This window comes from Zeus faber (genome assembly GCF_960531495.2).
Source record: "Zeus faber genome assembly, chromosome: 11".
In the NCBI taxonomy this organism is placed as follows: Eukaryota; Metazoa; Chordata; class Actinopteri; order Zeiformes; family Zeidae; genus Zeus; species Zeus faber.
In genome coordinates this window covers 4,084,345-4,102,161 of record NC_137205.1, presented here as the reverse complement: position 1 = coordinate 4,102,161, position 17,817 = coordinate 4,084,345, and the positions used below count along the sequence as shown (strand labels likewise).

At 44.4% G+C, this 17,817-nt stretch overlaps 1 protein-coding gene across 1 annotated transcript in view; it reads left to right on the top strand.

Moving 5' to 3' along the window:
- Nucleotides 1-4,415: 4,415 nt before the first annotated feature.
- The window catches only part of abat (4-aminobutyrate aminotransferase), a 73,475-nt gene continuing 60,073 nt past the window's right edge, over nucleotides 4,416-17,817 (top strand). The window contains exon 1 of the mRNA XM_080009077.1: nucleotides 4,416-4,576. The gene's annotated coding sequence lies outside the window, so the exon portion shown is untranslated. The remainder of the gene's footprint in view (nucleotides 4,577-17,817) is intronic.

Below are 17,817 nucleotides of genomic sequence, written 5' to 3'. Positions count from 1 at the left end.
TCGTGCCAAGACGCTGGGTGGGGCATCTGGTCGGCTGCGGTGGGGCCGGCCTCCCCCTTGTGTGGGGAGTGGGTGGGCATGGGGGTCCTGCCGGTTCGCCAGTGGGGTGGGCGGCTCGGGCGGGGTGTCGGTCTGCCGCCATGGGGCCGGGATCCGGGCCTGTGGCCCGTGCCTTGCGCCTGTGTCGGTCTGTCGCCGTGGGGCCGGGATCCGGGCCTGTGGCCCGTGCCTTGCGCCTGTGGCCTGGGTTCTTTGCCGGCAGCTGCGTCTTGTGCCAGCACCTGGGGGTTGGTTGTATGTGTGCGGGGTGCGGGGTCTGCTCATGCACCCTAGGACTGGGTCATGCTCCTCGGCGCTGGGCGTGGGGGTTGCTCCACAGCCCTTTGGCTTCTCTGGGGGCCGGGGGTCTTCTGTGGCTACAGGGCGGGGTACTAGGGGCTTTCCTGCAGCTGTAGGGTGTCTACAGGGCTACAGGGAGTTCCGGGGGGTTTCGGGGCCCCTTCCGCTGCTTGGAGGCGCTGTGACATAATACCCACCATCTACAGACACACACACATACACACATACAGGCGGTCTCATCACACACGCACACACCACCACACCTGCTTTGAGTGCACCCCAGCACCCTCCTGGTTGCATTCCTCTCCTTTCACCCCTCATTTACTGCCATAATTATGACAGGAAGAGGCCACGTGACCAGTTGTAGTTCCAGTTTTCCTGGACCTAATTCACTGTTTTTCAATACATTTTGTCATCCAATGTTTATGTTTTTGTGTAAATGTTGTTTGTTTCTATGTTTATTTGTCTCACCTGTGGTGATTCTCCCCCTCTTGGAGTACTGATCAGTTGTTTATAGACCCAAACATGATTAATAGATCCCCAAAGAGGGGGATTGGTGGTGGTTCTCCATAACAAAAAACTGTGCTCTTGTCATTCTACAGGTCATCCACAGGACAGAGTAATTGCAGCAGTTCTTGATGATTTAAGAATTAATAAAGAGTTGCATTGCAGGTTGAGAAATTGAACTCCACTTGCAGACTAACTCTGTCCTGGATGCGATGGCATACAAGTACTCTGTGTTGTATGCCCAGCATGCTGACAGCACAGGTTAAAAAAAAAAAAAAAAAAAAAAAAAAAGTCACTGAGGAAACATACAGTCAGATAGACTGGAATGCTGCAACCCAGAAGGGTTGATAGCTTCTTGGTGATGTTGGTCCAGAATGTTTGGACAGGTGGGCAGAGCCAGATGGCATAAAGTAGTCATCTCTGGTATTAAGGGAACAATGACAGCAAACGTCTTTATCCACAAAAACCCATTTTGAACATTTTGTCTTGAGTGATATGAGCTCTGTGCAGAATCTCATATTGGATGAGTTGCATTTTAGAATTGCGTGTCACAAAAAAGGTGTTGCAAATGAGCTTCCACTGGCTGATATCGAAAAAGCAAGGTCTCTTTCCCATTCCACGGTAGGTAAAGATAAAGTGTCATCTGTTTTTTATAAAAGTTTGTATATTCTGGAAAAGGGATTTTTTAAAATGACCTATATGAGTAAGATGTTCAATCATCGGAGGTGGTTGTAGGATGTTGTTCGTCAATTTGATTTAAACTTTTAGAGACTGCTGGAGTTGAAGAAATTGAAGGAAGCTTCAAGAAGAATTTTTATTTATCCCACTGCAACATAAGTATTCTGCTTTTAACCCATCATGGCTTTTCCTTACTCCGGGGAGGAAGCCAGGAGCAGTGAGCAGCATACAGTGACGTGCCCGGGGACCATTTACAAGTGTCCATCTGCATGTTTTTGGTTTGGGGGTCCTTACTGATGTTACAAGGAGGAAACCCCATATGAGCACAGGGAAAATATGCAAACACAGAAAGGCCCCTAATAAGGATATAACCTGCCAGATCTAAATAACCCATTTAGCTTTGAGTTTGAGGTGCTCCGATGCAGTGAGGTGAGTTTCTTGCAGTAGACAGAAGCTGGGGTTCATTCTATTGAGGTGATTTAGGATTTTGCTGTGTTAAGCTGGTGAGCTCAAGCCTCTCACATTCCAACTAACAAACTTATTGGGTGTCATTGAGGTTAGTTAAGGGGTGATGGATGTGGATTTGTAGTGTTCCCATGCAGCAGCACTGTGCATCCAAGGCAATAGCTATACTACCATGCCCATGTTTTCCCATCGATAATCCTGAGTTTTCCCTCATTTATCATCCCTTATTCCACCCCTTATTCATCCCTTATTTATATTCATTTTTACTGTCCTAGTATATTGCAGGAAGATTGTAGGGATACATACATATGTCCACAAAAATGACAAATAGAAAAAGATAAACATAGAACATTGCAGAGTTAGACATACATATATTGAGAGAATGAATAGAGTGAGAGTGATGAGAGAATTGGGGAGGGGGGGATGAGAAAGGTGAGATGATGAGAGAAGTAGGGATAGAGGGATTAGGAAGGTGAGATGATGAGAGTGAGCAATATTTATAATCTTGACAGATAGGATGCTAATTTCTACATCTCACATATCAGAATTATCAGAATAACCAGGCTGTTGCGGAGGAGTGTCGGAATATTAGACCATCTATTTAAAGTTTATCAACAACCAGTGATACCCGTTTACCCTTCTGCCAGTTCTCCTTCAGGATGGGGTACTGCACCTTCCGTCAGTCGTTGATCTCCTGGAGGAATAGGTCGTTCATACCCAGTGTGGTTCCTTTCACAGATGGTTCCCCATGCGGTGCCCCAATCGGTGAATCAGGTTGAAGGTGATCTGGTTCACGGTGTCCGTGGGGAGTTTCAGGGCAGTGTGGAGGAAGTCTTTCAGCAAGTTTTTTGGGGACTAGGTGTTGTTCTCTGGGATCCCAGAAAAGATAAGGTTGTCCCATATACTTCTGGATTGGATATCCAAGCTAGTCTCTTTCATTATTTTATTTTATTTTTTTACAACCTCCATCTCCCTTGTGAGACGCTTGCGTTGTCTTTTTGCATCTCGCCGACCGTGTGGTGCAGGAAATCAAAGCTGGCTTTGATTTCGGAAATGTCTCGGAGAAGTGGACCAAGCGTGTCCACTAACATCTACAGCACTGGGGATTAGATAGTCTGTGTCGGTAGCAGAGTCTGCCTTCTTCCTTTTAGCTGGATTGTTCCGGTCGTGGTCCTCTTCCATCACGTACTTGTTATAATAATAATTGACATAATCCTCAAGGTCCTCCACTTTGTTTCTGTTTCTCTCTCTCTCTCTCTCTCTCTCTCTCTCTCTCTCTCTCTCTCTCTCTCTCTCTCTCTCTCAAAGCGAATTGCAATATATATATGTATATATATGTGGCACGGTGGCGCAGTACATTGCACTGCTGCCTCACAGCAAGAAGGTCCTGGGTTCGATTCCCGCCTGGGGCGCTGTTGGCACCGTGCTCCGGCGGGTTATCTCCCAAATAGGAGCCTTTCTGTGTGGACTTTGCATGTTCTCCCTGTGCTCACATGGGGTTTCCTCCACCTCACGTCAGTAAGGACCCCCACCAAAAACATGCACCCATCATCGTCTGACCAGCGATGGACACTTATCACCTGGTCCCCGGGCGCGTCCACGTATGCTGCCCACTGCTCCTGGCTGTGCCCCCGGAGGAAGGACAAGCCAGAATGGGTCAAAAGCAGAGGATCCATTTCACCGGCCACCATCAAAAAGCATGTGCGTGTGCGTGCGTGTGTGTGTGTGTGTGCAAGCATGTGTTGTGGTGTGTTGCGTGATAAATAAAGACTGTTTCTTCTTCTTTTCTTTCTTCTATATATATATATCTCGAATTGCAATATTTTTTGCAATTCGCTTTGTTATCTGTCTGAGTTGGAGCAGATTGTCGGTGTTTAAGTTTGTGCAGCCGGGCGCCACCATGTTTGATCTGTACGCACTTCCATCTTCTCGCGAGATCACAGCATGCTCTCGTCTCAAAGCGTGGGTGTTATAATAATAATAATAAAAATAATAATAATAATAATATTGCTATTATTATTATACTTGAAAATTCTGCGTTCTGCGCACACTGCAAGAGCATCGGTCGCGCACCGTGGAAATACCGACATAAAATATAATACTAAGACGGCCAAACATAATAATAATAATAATAATAATAATAATAATAATAATAATGATAATAATAATATAAACGCATACATACGGAAAATGTAACTACCTTAAATAAAAATATTAAAAAAAAAATATCTAGAGAATATAAAGATTCTCTCGTATTTTACTCTCTTTTTTCGCTGCCCTCCTGTTTTTTTATTTTCCCGTAAATAATAAAAATGTCCCGTATTTTTAACCTTTCCAAAAAAAATAAAAAATAAAAAGTTGGCGGGGGCGGTCGGTTTTCATTATTGGGAACGTGAAGAACTGGCGGAAACAGGTCGAGGCGGTGAGAGCCCGTCTACATTTCATGGACACAGACTGTGGAAGTATTAGACGGTGTTCTGCAAGCGTCGCCTCACGTTAACCCTCTGCTGTGTTTCCGTATGTGAACCGAACGCCAGATCCACCACCCGCTGCTAGTAGATGCTCAGTAGCGTCGTCTAAACACGAGGTAAGTTTGCTATTACTGATCTTTTCTTTAATTGTATTTTTTCCTCAATCATTACCACAAATGCTTAACGACGGCAATCGTCGTGCGATCTCCGGCGCACAGTTGGCAAATGTACACGGGGCTTTTCTGTCGTGGTAGATTTAAAAAAAACCAGTGAATTGCTGAGTAGCTTGTCTGGTTCTGGTCTGACGTGGGTTCCATTGCGTGCTTTGCTGTGCGATCCACACTCATAGCTGCAGCTACCAAGTACCGCACAGCCGATTGTGTAATTTGCTCCGTTGTATCCAGTTGGAACCAGTCGGTTGACTCCACGATGCAAAAAAAACAGGACTCACTCTCTTATCGTTGTCTAGCCTGTTTGCCAGAAAGACCCCCCCTCCAATATGGGCACTAATTGTTCTGATGGCCCATTATTCCGAAACCCCAATAGCCCGTAAAAGTCGTGTTAGTTATACCATGAGAGACCCTAACCGTAGAGATGGTTAGGGTCTCCTCCACGTCCAATGGGACATCAGTCGGACAAGATTCAAGATTCAAGATTCAAGATTTTTATTTGTCACATACATATACATACTTCCATACATATATGCAGTGAAATGTAATGCAACGCACCCGGTGATAGCACACAATAAGTCCTAGGAAAAAGTACAAAAATAAAATAAAATAAAAAGTAGAAAATTCCTTTCTAATAGACCGACTAACTGACTCCTAAAACGTAATACAGTAAGTGGAATACTTATAGAATAAGATAAAAAATATATAGAATAAAATACAATAAAAAATAAATTGAAATAAAATGGAATAGGTTGAAGGAATATGCCTATGTATATACAGATATGTGCATTTAAACATATATATATAATGTGTGTGTTTTTGTGTATAAGATGCGTCGTTCATTGCGTTGTTCAAAATGGCTTTATTTTCTCAAGTTGAGTAGGAAACACGAAAGCAGTCCACTGGTGGTTTCACAGGTGAGAAGTTAAGGCAAGGGAGAGCTCTTCCGCCGGTTCAAGAAGCAAAGGCTTTTGAGTGGCAATCTCGCGAGATCGTCCGTGAAACCGCAAATCATAGAATTATTATTATTTTTATACTTTTTTATTGATCGCAACCAGTTATGCTGGTTTATCACATTCGCCTTCCCTGCTGCCTCACCACCAACAATACAAACAGCATAAAGGAGCACATAACCTTTCTTAAAAAAAAGGCCGTTTTTTTGTTAAGAAAAGTATTTTGCAGATTACCACTTTAAACTGAAAAGTCATTCAATTGCAACAGGCAATTTCGTATGGAATGTGTGGTTCGGCAGAGCCATGTTGCATATACCTGTACATGGAGTCCGGCTCCAGTGCCTTGACAGCAAAAAAATAAATAAAAATATGTCAGCTACGTGACTACAGTCTTGGAAAATATGGCCCAGGTTATGTGTGAAGGGGAAAAAAAAAATTGCATCAATTTGTTCAACAAAGCGGATCAGTTGATATGATTGAATGTTAATATGTAAATAGTTTATAGTTAAAATGTTTGAGTCATGATCAATTACCGGCAAACAAATTGTGTGTCAAACATGTATGAAAGTGTTGTTGCTATAAATGAAATGCAATCCAGTCATTGCATTCATTTTGGCAGCTTTGCATATATGTATTTGAAGTAAAATGCGAGATGAAGAGACAAAGATGGTTCAAGTATGGTTAAGTTAAACTGTTTCAGACAAAGTGGTTTGTTTGCAGTTTTTAGACCTGCTCAGGCACCACCAGTTCAATAATGGCCTCGCTGGCAGTACAGTTATGCAACAGCCTGAGAAGAATGGGGCGGGGGGCAGTGGGGAGCGACAAATAAACATACTCCCTGTCGTAGCACTAATTCAATTTGTGCTTAGAGAGAATTATTTTTCCTGGACATTATGACCAGAGATATTTAAATATTGCATTGAAATGCGTAAAAAGGATGCAGCTAACTCACTCTAAGCAGAATAATTAAACAAAGAGATCAGTGCCCAACCAACATCAACTGACATGAGCTTCCGGGAGTCCCGGGCTTACTGGTTTTGCTTTCTGCTGGGAACCAATGGGTGGGTTCCAGAAAGTTGTAGTCTTGTCTTGGCTACCGGATAATACCGCAGATCCCCACATACTATTCTGCCTGGAACGGCAAGCTGCAGCAAAGGTTCTTGGCTGGAGTCTCCAGGGGCTCAATATTATTGTAGGTTGGTGGATGGAGTCAGCAGATTCAAAGAATCGAGTAGGCTTCGGCCAGGTATTCTCCCTGGCCTCAGTTTGGTGTCGGAGGTATGTGGTGTGGGGATGGTGTGGTTTGAGCAGCCACACCTGTCCTGGGTCTAAATAATTGGGGCCCAGGATCAGAGTGGCTGCATACCTGTTGCTCGTTGGTTGGTCTAATGAGCAACAGGTAAAATTTGATCCCCACACACACTTAGGAGAGGAGCCCTTGTCATGACACATCTGTTCCTGGGCTTATTCCAACTAGCCCACTCTCTACAATAAACTAGTGTGTCTACAACCCCTTCGTCTGTGTCTCTGTGCCGGAGGTCCCTGAAAACGCCATATGGCTGGCGTGTGGTGGGCGAAACCGCCACAGAGGGTTTTTAAGGCTCGGCGGGAGGGCCGGTGTGCATACAGCTCTGCATCAGTTGAGGTAGAAAACTGATGGTTTAAAAGTATAAAAAGTGTCTTGGCAAAGTTGTGGGGCGTAAAATGTGGTTTCAGAAAAAAGACTGAAAAATAGTTTTGTGGCAACACGTTAAGGAAAGTAAAGATAAGGTGAAGAAGACGGTGCGAGAGAGAGCAGACAACGGTGTTGTTGACTTCTTGAAGCAGGACCGGACCACCAACTCGGCCACGGAGGCATTGAATATCCTAGTGAACACCAGGGCTAGCCGGTTAGCACTGATCTTCAGTTTTGCCCAGATATGCCATCTGGGCCCCCAGCTTTCCTGGTGTTCACACGCATCAGAGCCCTCCTGACGTCATGCTCGGACACTGACCGTGCACACTCATCTCCAGCGGTGTAATTGCAATTTGCCGGTGAGCTAGCGGTGTTGTTGCCATACTCAAGCCGTGCAAAAAAGGAGTTCAGCTCGTTGGCTAGGGAGGCGTCCACACTCGTGGCTGTTGTCGTAGTTCGTAATTGTCTGCAGCCCCTGCCACAAGTGTCTGGTGTCCTGTTTTGACCGTTTCTATCACTATGTCGCGAATCAGCGGCTGAACTGCTTCACAGCAATATGTGACATAATTTGGAGTCACCGTGCTTTAGGTTAACCGCACGTAGGCGCGAATGTAAACAAACATGGAGGAGCGTGGCGTTTCACAGACCAATCACGGACCAATCATAGCACACAGAGCTTATCACGGAAGAGAAAAAAACACCGTCCCTTGTTTACAACTTATTACTTTCGAAGCACCAACTTGTGTTTGATAAGGAAATCTCAAATTGCACGATGCCACCATTCATGGATTACTACAACATTTGGCCATCTTCTACCCACCTGCACATAAGCCCAGAATAAGGTGAGGGGGACTTATGAGAGCCGAACCAAAAAAGTACCTTTTTGTTTGCTGGTCGTGTTTTAGTTGGTGTCAGTGAATGGAAGTTAACACGAACAAAGTCATTTGGGTCATCATGTCTCAAGACAAGTCACGTCACGTCATGATTCTTTAACTTCTAAGTCAAGTCTCAAGTCATTTATTTTCTGTCAAGTTGCAAATCATCAAAACAGTGACTCAAGTCCAAGTCACAATGAATCGAGTCCACATCTGATATTTTATCTATTGAACCTTTTTAAGGGGTTTTGATTTTAGCCCTGTATGTATTTCGGTTTAATCTTTTTGTGTGTGAATAATTATTCAATCAATTATTTGTTGTTGTTTAGCCTTGAGTAAAAGGTGTCCGTCTGTCTTTTTTTTTTTTTTTTCAATGACATTCCTCTTGACCTTTCATTTGTGTTGCCCTGATTTTTGCGTTGGACCACCTGGATAAAACTATAACGTTCTATGATGGTGACCTACCCATGAATCCCCGAAACCCTTAAAATGAAAACAACTGCTCCCTTCAACAGTGTCTGGTAGGAATGAACTGAACTCCCCCCCCCCCCCCTCCCAAACTCTGGACTCTGGAAAATAAAATAACTGAAAAGGCCTATTTTTGTATTTGTTGTTTATCAAACTATTACAAGACAATATCTTCTTTATTATAATGTTAATTTTTATTTTATTTTTTGGAAAATCAAGCAAACAACTTGTACTTGAAAAACAAACATCGGACAACAACATGTAACGAAAAAACTGAGTTAATTAGGTCCACAGCAGACCCCCCCCCCCAGCACCCAGAGAAGAAGACCGTGGAGCAACCTTCACGCCTGGCCCGGAGGAGCATAACTCAGTCCCAGGGAACACGAAGTGACCCCGCACCCCTAAACGCACACATGCAACCCGGCCCCAAGTGCAGGCACAAGACGCAGCCGTAGGCGCGGGTGCCATGCATGGACCACAGGCCCAGAGCCAGGTCCTGTGCCATCAGACTGACACCCTGCCCAAACTGCCCGTCCTGCAGGCGAGCTGGCGCTACCCCCATGCCCACCCGTGCCCCGTTTAAGAGCGAGGCCCACCCCACCACAGCCGAGTGTGCTCCACGCAGGGCATCTGGATGTGAGCCCGTGGACGCCAGCAGGCCGCCAGATTTACGGGCCATCCACCACCTGGTGCACCCACCTCAGAACAACACCCCAACCCACACCCACAACAACAAGCGGCTCAAGCATTGCAGTTAAAATTGTGGGTTGTGGGAGTGCGAGTCTTCCAAGCAAGTCGAACCCAAATCACTTGCACCCCTCCTGTCCTGCAGATCCTGATCTGGTGGAATTTCTGTTCGGAGTAGGATTTGGGTATGAGTGTATGTGTTCTAGGCTAATATGAGTGGAATTAAAATTTCGGGAAGGCCACTCACCACATCCCCACCCACATAGCTCGCACCCCACCAGTCCTGCAAACCCTAATTGTGTGGTTTATTTACGGAGTATGAGTTTTGGCACTGGGGAGGGGAGGCTGGGGAGTGGCCACTCTTGCCAATTGTTAAGGCGATCAAAATGGGTTGGTGGTGTTTAAGTGGTGGGTCAACTGAGGAGACATACAGTCGGGGAGATGGGAATGCTGTGACCCAGAAGGGTTAATAGCTTCTTGGTGATGTTGGTCCAGAATGTTTGGATAGGTGAGCAGAACCAGATGCCATGAAAGTAGTCATCTCTGGTATAAAGGGAACAGTGAGAGCAAACGTCTTTATCCATGAAACCCATTTTGAACATTTTGTGCTAGTTGATATTGTTACAGAAATTAAAAGGTCGCTTTAATCTGCAGTTTGTCAGTCGGTGGTTTTAAATAAAGAGGCAGACAAACACTGGTTTTTACTTGTACAATGGTCGGGTCAGAGATGTGCTAAGGAGTAGCTCTCTGAGTCGAACAGTTTATTTTCAAGGAGTCAGAAAATATATGGTCAGTTTGACGTCACAGATTTATACGTGTTCAATATAAGTCTTGACACACCAAGGACAGTGAGGTGTATTCTTGCTCTTGGAGCTGCATCAGCGGGGAGAGGCCGAAAAGACGATGGCATACAGACTACACCACGTTCCAAATTATTATGATAATTGGATTAAAGTGTCAAACATTAATTTTTTTGCTTTCAATTATACTCATGGATGGTATTGTGTCTCAGGGCTCTTTGGATCACTGAAATCAATCTCAAGACACCTGTGATAATTAGTTTGCCAGGTGAGCCCAATTAAAGGAAAACTACTTAAGAAGGATGTTCCACATTATTAAGCAGGCCACAGGTTTCAAGCAATATGGGAAAGAAAAAGGATCTCTCTGCTGCCGAAAAACGTCAAATGGTGCAATGCCTTGGACATGGTATGAAAACATTAGATATTTCATGAAAACTTAAGTGTGATCATCGTACTGTGAAGAGATTTGTGGCTGATTCAGAGCACAGACGGGTTCGTGCAGATAAAGGCATAATTAGGGTCCCTGAATGTGTGAAAATGACCTCGGCAAAGTATATAGAGTTTCTGCAAAATCATCTTCATGCCTGACAATGCACCATCTCATGCTGCAAAGAATACCTCTGTGTCATTGGCTGCCATGGGCATAAAAGGAGAAAAACTCATGGTGTGGCCCCCCATCCTCCCCTGACCTCAACCCTATTGAGAACCTTTGGAGCATCCTCAAGCAAAAGATCTATGAGGGTGGGAGGCAGTTTGCATCAAAACAGCATCCCTGGGAGGCTATTCTGACATCCTGCAAAGAAATTCAAGCAGAAACTCTCCAAAAACTCACAAGTTCAATGGATGCAAGAATTGTGAAGGTGCTATCAAAGAAGGGTCCTATGTTAACATGTAACTTGGCCTGTTAAGATGTTTTTGATTGAAATAGCTTTTGATTTCAGTAAATATGACGTCCAAATGCTGCAAATTCAACAAATGACCATTTTCAGTTCTTTACAACCTATAAAATGTTTTGAAACTCTTGTGCATAATAATTTGGAACAGTGCATTTTGAGTTTTTTATTTTTGAAAAAAAAACAACAACTTATCATTGGGAGGTTTGTTCAATAACATTCAAATTATACCCTAACGGTTGATGACTTGAAAATTATACTGACTGTCATTTGCATCTACTATTTAGGAAAATCACAGAAAAATATAACTTGCATAATAATTTGGAATGCGGTGTATACTCTCATTTGTACGGTTTGGAAAACCATGGGAAAATAATGTGACTTGATGTATGAGGTTGTGTTTCATTATGTGTGTGCATATGTTTACAGTGGGGCAAAAAAGTATTTAGTCAGCCACCAATTGTGCAAGTTCTCCCACTTAAAGATGAGAGAGGCCTGTTATTTTCATCATAGGTATACCTCAACTATAGGCTATAAGGTACATTGAAATTGGTGAATTGGCTATAGGTACATTGAGTGTGTACTCAATGTACCTCATTCATGGACATGTGTAGAAATATTTGTATTTTATGCGCAAAAAAGTTGGATGCGCATGTGTGAAGTTAATCAACTGCACAGAGTTCACTTAAGGATCCGACAATTTTGCAGGAGCCTTGGCCAACATAGATACACAAGGAATAAAAATGATAGGTGTCTGATTATTATTATTAGTAGATATTTTTATTTATTTTGTATTGTATAATATTCAGTATTTACATATTTTTAGTTTTTCATATTTTTTAGTCATTGTGATTCCAAGATGCCAATTACATTTTGTTAAAGTTCGGAAATATAGTTTTCCAGGACTTTAACTGTATGCAAGGCAGTCAAAATACCTTCCTAAAGTAAGAACAAATTCAAGTGTGAAAAAGTTTGGATCCTGAATTTTAATTGAGAACGTGCGTACGCTGTTCGTGAGTGCCCACTGAGTTTTCTGAGAAGCATGAACGGTCATTATTAACCTCACTCTGTCTTCATGTCTGAATATCTAACATCTTCAATTGATGTCAGGATGGGCTGGAATGAAAAGCAATGAAACTTGGAGAAAATTTGAATAATTTTCAGGGATTTGCGATTTCTGCATCATGTGAACTGTAGGTCTATAACATTTGACTAGATCAGTGTTGTGACTATTTACTGTATGTAATTTGTACTCCGATTTCACTTGAAATTGAAATCTCAATGAGGCAACATGACCATAATGCGGTGGTGTGGTGTTGCCAGGGTGCCGGATTGCGGTTCAACTCGGCGGCTAATGGTTGTGAATGGTCAGAGGAATGCCTTGTTACCATTGTGTTTGCACTACAAATTTGGCAACACAAGCTGCAGAACAACACATCCGTTTTTTTAGGCTAAGTCACATGCCCTCCTACTTCTCATTGAGGGATGTGTTTGCTATTTTATATGCGTATGCACGATTTGTGCACTGCACTGTTTGTGAAGGATTTTCTATGCTTGAGAAACTCCAATGGGGCAAACATTTAAGCCTTTGAAAATGTTAAATCTGCTTTTTGAAAATGGAAAACATACAATATGTCTTTACATAATATACTGGGAAGAAATGGTCATAAACCGCATTTTATTGACTTGTTTATTGACTTTTTCACCTTACTTTTTTTGCTACATCCATGCTCATTTAAGAGACAAACAGGAAGTTGTATCTCTTCCTATTGGCTACCTACTTTTGCATTTATTGGGTATTTAAACTACATCCCTCTTATTTGACCAGATGCTACGACCTGTGGTTCTGTATCCCTCTCCTCTGTCAACATCCACTGATATGCAGCACATGGAGAGGTACTTTAGGTGGTGTTAGGAGGTGTTAACGCTGCATTTCTGAGGAAAATAAGAAGTGGGAGAGTTATAATAAAGCGCAAAAATGTGACCGTAATGTTAATACTTAAACCATGACCGGAATTGGTCTGTTTTCATCGGCCAATCAGATATATCTGATTCTGTGCCAGTCATATTTACACGCCCTGTACTGTGCTCCTGTGCTATACTCGTAAAAATGCTCCAATACTCAAACCTGATACCGACGTAATGTTAACGTAGTTGCGTAGTTGATGCTCAAAAAATAAAGCAAAAAAAGGAAAATGTCGTAAACAAAGAAGATTAGACATTTATTAATTAATCTCCTGACAATATTCTTACGTAGTGCAGACTGTATCTACAGCTGTCACAGCGCAGCTCCGCTGGTGATGAAAAGTTTGAGACTTGGTACTTGAGTCACTTAGTAAAACAAGTCGTTCGATTTGATTCACTTGGATTAACGCACGATGACGGAAGGAGGACTTCCAGTGAACGAAAGAGTCGGCCATTTACTTCATTTGTTTATTTTTTTGCAATGATTGTAATTTATTTGCAAAGTACCATATAAATGTATATTTGCACTTAAACTGAAAGAGTTTCATTTGAACTGGGTATTTCCATGTTAGTTATCAAGAATCATTTTATTACTTGTCTCACAGATGCACTGCACTCAACACACACATGCAGGGAGTGGTGGCTGGTGAAATTCAGCCTCTCCATTTCTCCCATCCCAGCCCTCCTTCTTCTAGGGGGCAGCCAGGGGCAGCGGCAGCCTTCACTACGTTGGCGCCCGGGGACCAATTCCAGGTGGTGGATCCATGTCTTGGTCAGAAACAGGACAGAAGAGTGTTCTTAATTGGGGTCCTTTTTTATGTTGGAGGAGACCCATGTGAGCACGGGAAGAACATGCAAACTCCACACAGGCCCCTAATGGGGAGGTAACCACTGGAGCACGGTGCCAACAGCCCCCCATGCGGGAATCGAACCCAAGACCTTTTTGCTGTGAGGCAGACTCTGCAGACACTTGCAGACTCTGTTTGCACACACACTTTGGAGCTTAAAATTGGTATAGTATCAGTGACAAAAATATCCATATCAGTCGGGCCCTATTTTATACAGTATATTCCAGTTCCAATTGACTGTCTTTAACAGGTTTCTGGGCTTTACGGCCCAATCTTATAACACAATCTCCATCTTCTGCTGGTAAAAGTCCGAAAGTCATGGGTATGGGGGGGAGGGGCATTTCATGTTTCGGGTTGAGTGCGTTGTCGACCCTAAGACATCAGGGTGATTAAGACAATCCGCCATGCAACACATTTGACTTTAAAACCAAAAGAACGCACCTCTGCCATATTTTCAAGCCATTGCACAGTTATTAAATTCAAGGTCCGGTTTTTTGACAGCTTTGGACAAAGGTTTCTCCTTTTTGAAACAATAACTTATTAATGAAACTGATTAAACCCTTGCCACCTAGTTACAGCACATTATAAAAACAAGAGTGGCACCAGGTCCATCATGTGTAACTCCCTTTCTGGATAAAATACATTTTTCTATGGTCACATGTTTCAGGTTCTACAATACCGGCTGCGACTATATATGGGACTCTGAAGTAATACACATTCCACAGTTTGCAGAGAATGTGAGATAATTAATTTAAAATTAAAGTACACAACACCTACTGTCTGGGCCACTAAGTTATTTTTAATTATGATGATATTTTAGTAGGGTTTTTTTCTGCTTTTTTACGGAACACCTAATGAACCCAGGATACCACGCTGATGATGTGTCCAAGCTTGTCGCAAGATGCGTATATATAAAGCTTCTTCCTGGATCAACCAGTGACTACCAGGACCAGTCTGGTTGACTACCAAGAACAGAGTGGCGACAGCTGGAGAGACAGCGGACAGCCCGGAGAGACGGAAATTGGGGCAGTTAGGATTAGCAGCCCAACCTGCATCTCCCGAGAGGGAGATCCCAAATTAAGCTACAAATCAACCCACAAAAAGATACCCAGAGGGGGAAGTAAGCACCCCAACCGGTCGGACCAAAGAATGACAGCAAATGGCAACGGAAATATGACAATGATTACGGTTTGTGTTTTCAGCAAAGTTTGCAAGAACCCGCGCGGCCTGAAGATCCACCAGGCCAAAATGGGATATGGTGCAGGTGTCACAGTGCACAGGAGCAGCTTCTGGTGAGATGCAGGAGGAGCCAGGCACGGAGTCAACCCACAGTGGTCGGAACCTCCAGGTGACACAAACCTCAGCTCCACACATTTCATAACATCATCGGGTCAAGTGGTCCCAAGCTAGCAAGAAGATGGAGTGGCTCCAGTTTGACAAAGATGCTGATTCCATCTTAGAAGCAACAGCCAAGGGGGAAGCCGACAGGCACCTCTAATCAATGACCACCATTATTGTCTCTCTAGGAGCAGATAGTTTCTTGCTTGAGGAAAAGAAAGCAGCAAAGGCCCCATACACCATGATTAACAGTGACCAAGGTCCTCCAGCTCAGGAAGGAGCTGAAGACCCTGAGGAGACAGTACAAGGAAGCGAGTGAGGAGGAGAGGGGTGGTCTCTCAGAGCTGCGCCACATCCTCCGCAAGAAACTCACTACCTTGACGAAAGCAGAGTTGCATCGGAGGCGGAGGAAGGAGAGGGCCAGGAAGCGGACTGCCTTTCTAGCTAACCCCTTTGGGTTTACTAAACAGCTGCTGGAACAGAAGCACAGTGCGCAGCTCACCTCCTCCAACTCCTACCTCAGAGACACCTTTAGTGATGCAACCAGGGAGCAAGATATGGGCCAAAGCAAGTCCTTGATGAATTAATCTGCACCAACCCTGGACTACAAGGAAAAGCAGCCCACCTTAAAGGAGATCCAGGGAGTGGTCAAAAAGGCATGAGCTAGCTCAGCCCCAGGACGGAGTGTGGTACCCTATAAGGTGTACAAGAACTGCCCAAGGCTATTCCACAGGCTCTGGAGGATCCTGAAGGTGATCTGGAGGAGGGTCAGGGTTATTCATTATTAAAGGTTTGTGGAAGGGGTGTGGATTCCGAAGGAGGATAAGTCAGAACATCGACCAGTTCAGAACCATCTCGCTGCTCAGTGTTGAAGGAAAGATATTCTTCTGCATTGTGTCAAGGCACCTGACAGACTTCCTCCTTGGGAATTCGCACATCGACACCTTGGTCCAGAAAGGTGGGATCCCAAAGGTACCGGGATGTCTGGAGCACATAGGCGTGGTCACCCAGCTGATCCGGGAAGCCCAGGAGAAGATTCAAGAGGTTTATTTGTCACATACATATACAAATGTTCATACATATATGCAGTGAAATGTCATGAGAACAAGGGGGAACCTGGTGGAGCTGTGGTTGGACCTCACAAAGCCTATGACTCGATACCCTACAAGCTGGTTGAGTTGACTCTTAACCAGCACCACGTCCCAGGCAAGTTTAGAGAGCTCATACTGGACTACTACAACAGCTTCAGTTTGAGGGTCTCCTCCGGGACTAAAACACCGGAGTAGATCAAGCTCGAGAAGGGGATCATCACTGCATGTACAATTTCAGTGATCCTCTTCGCGCTCACCATAACCATGCTGGTGAAGTCGGCTGAGGTTGAGTGCAGAGGACCACTCACCAAGTCCGGTGTCCGACAACCTCCCATCAGGGCCTTCATGGATGACCTGACCATGATAACCACATCTGTCCCAGGGAGCATTTGCACCCTGAATGGTCTGGAGGAACTGATCACTTGGGCTCGCATGAGCTTCAAGCCAGTGAAATCCAGATCCCTGTTGCTAAAGAAGGGCAAGAGTGTCGACAAGTACCACTTCAGTGTTGGCAGCACCCTGATACCATCGATCAGCGACAAACCAGTGAAAAGCCTGGGAAAAGTGTTTAACAGCAGCCTGAGGGTCATGGCAGCCATCTGAGCGACCAATCAAGAACTGGAAGCGTGGTTGGTGGTGGTGGACAGGTCAGGCCTTCCAGGCAAGATAAAAGTCTGGATATACATTTATATTTTGTCATTTAGCAGACGCTTTTATCCAAAGCGACTTACAAGGGAGAATAACATTTAAGCTACATTGCGACAGAGACATTAGTGTAACAATAAATACTGTTAACTATTTATTGTTAAGAGCGCAGCATCCGGGGGTCAACATGTGCTCTTACAAGAGCATTTAAGTAGGCGGGAGCATTCCCAGCAATCACTCTGTAGGCCAGCATAAGAGACTTGAACTTGATGCGAGCGGCTACAGGTAACCAGTGGAGCTCGATGAGCAGCGGAGTGACATGTGCCCTCTTTGGCTGGCTGAACACCAGTTGTGCCGCCGCATTCTGTATCATCTGTAGTGGCTTCACCGCACAGGCCGGCAAGCCTGTTAAGAGGGCTTTGCAGTAGTCGAGACGGGACATCACCAAGGTTTGTACCAGCAGTTGAGTGGCATATTGGGTCAGGTACGGCCTGACTTTTCGGATGTTGAGTAGTGCGAAGCGGCAGGACCGGGAGACGGCGGCAACATGGTCCGAGAATGTCAGTAGGTCATCAATAATGACACCAAGATTCCTTGCAGCCTTGGTAGGAACAAGAGAGAGAGTCAATTTTAATATCAATGTTGTGATAAATACCTTGTTTGGCCGGGAAGACCAGCAGTTCCGTTTTTGCCAGATTTAGTTGAAGATGATAATCCTTCATCCACGTGAATATGTCAGCGAGACAATCCGAGATCCGCGTCAAGACAGTGGGGTCGTCGGGCGGGAAGGACAGATGGAGTTGAGAATCATCCGCATAGCAGTGATATGAAAAGCCATGTGAGCGGATGATCGGGCCCAGTGAGGTGGTGTATATGGCAAAGAGGAGGGGTCCTAGCACCGAGCCTTGGGGCACCCCTGTGGTGAGGTTGTGAGGCACAGACATGTGGC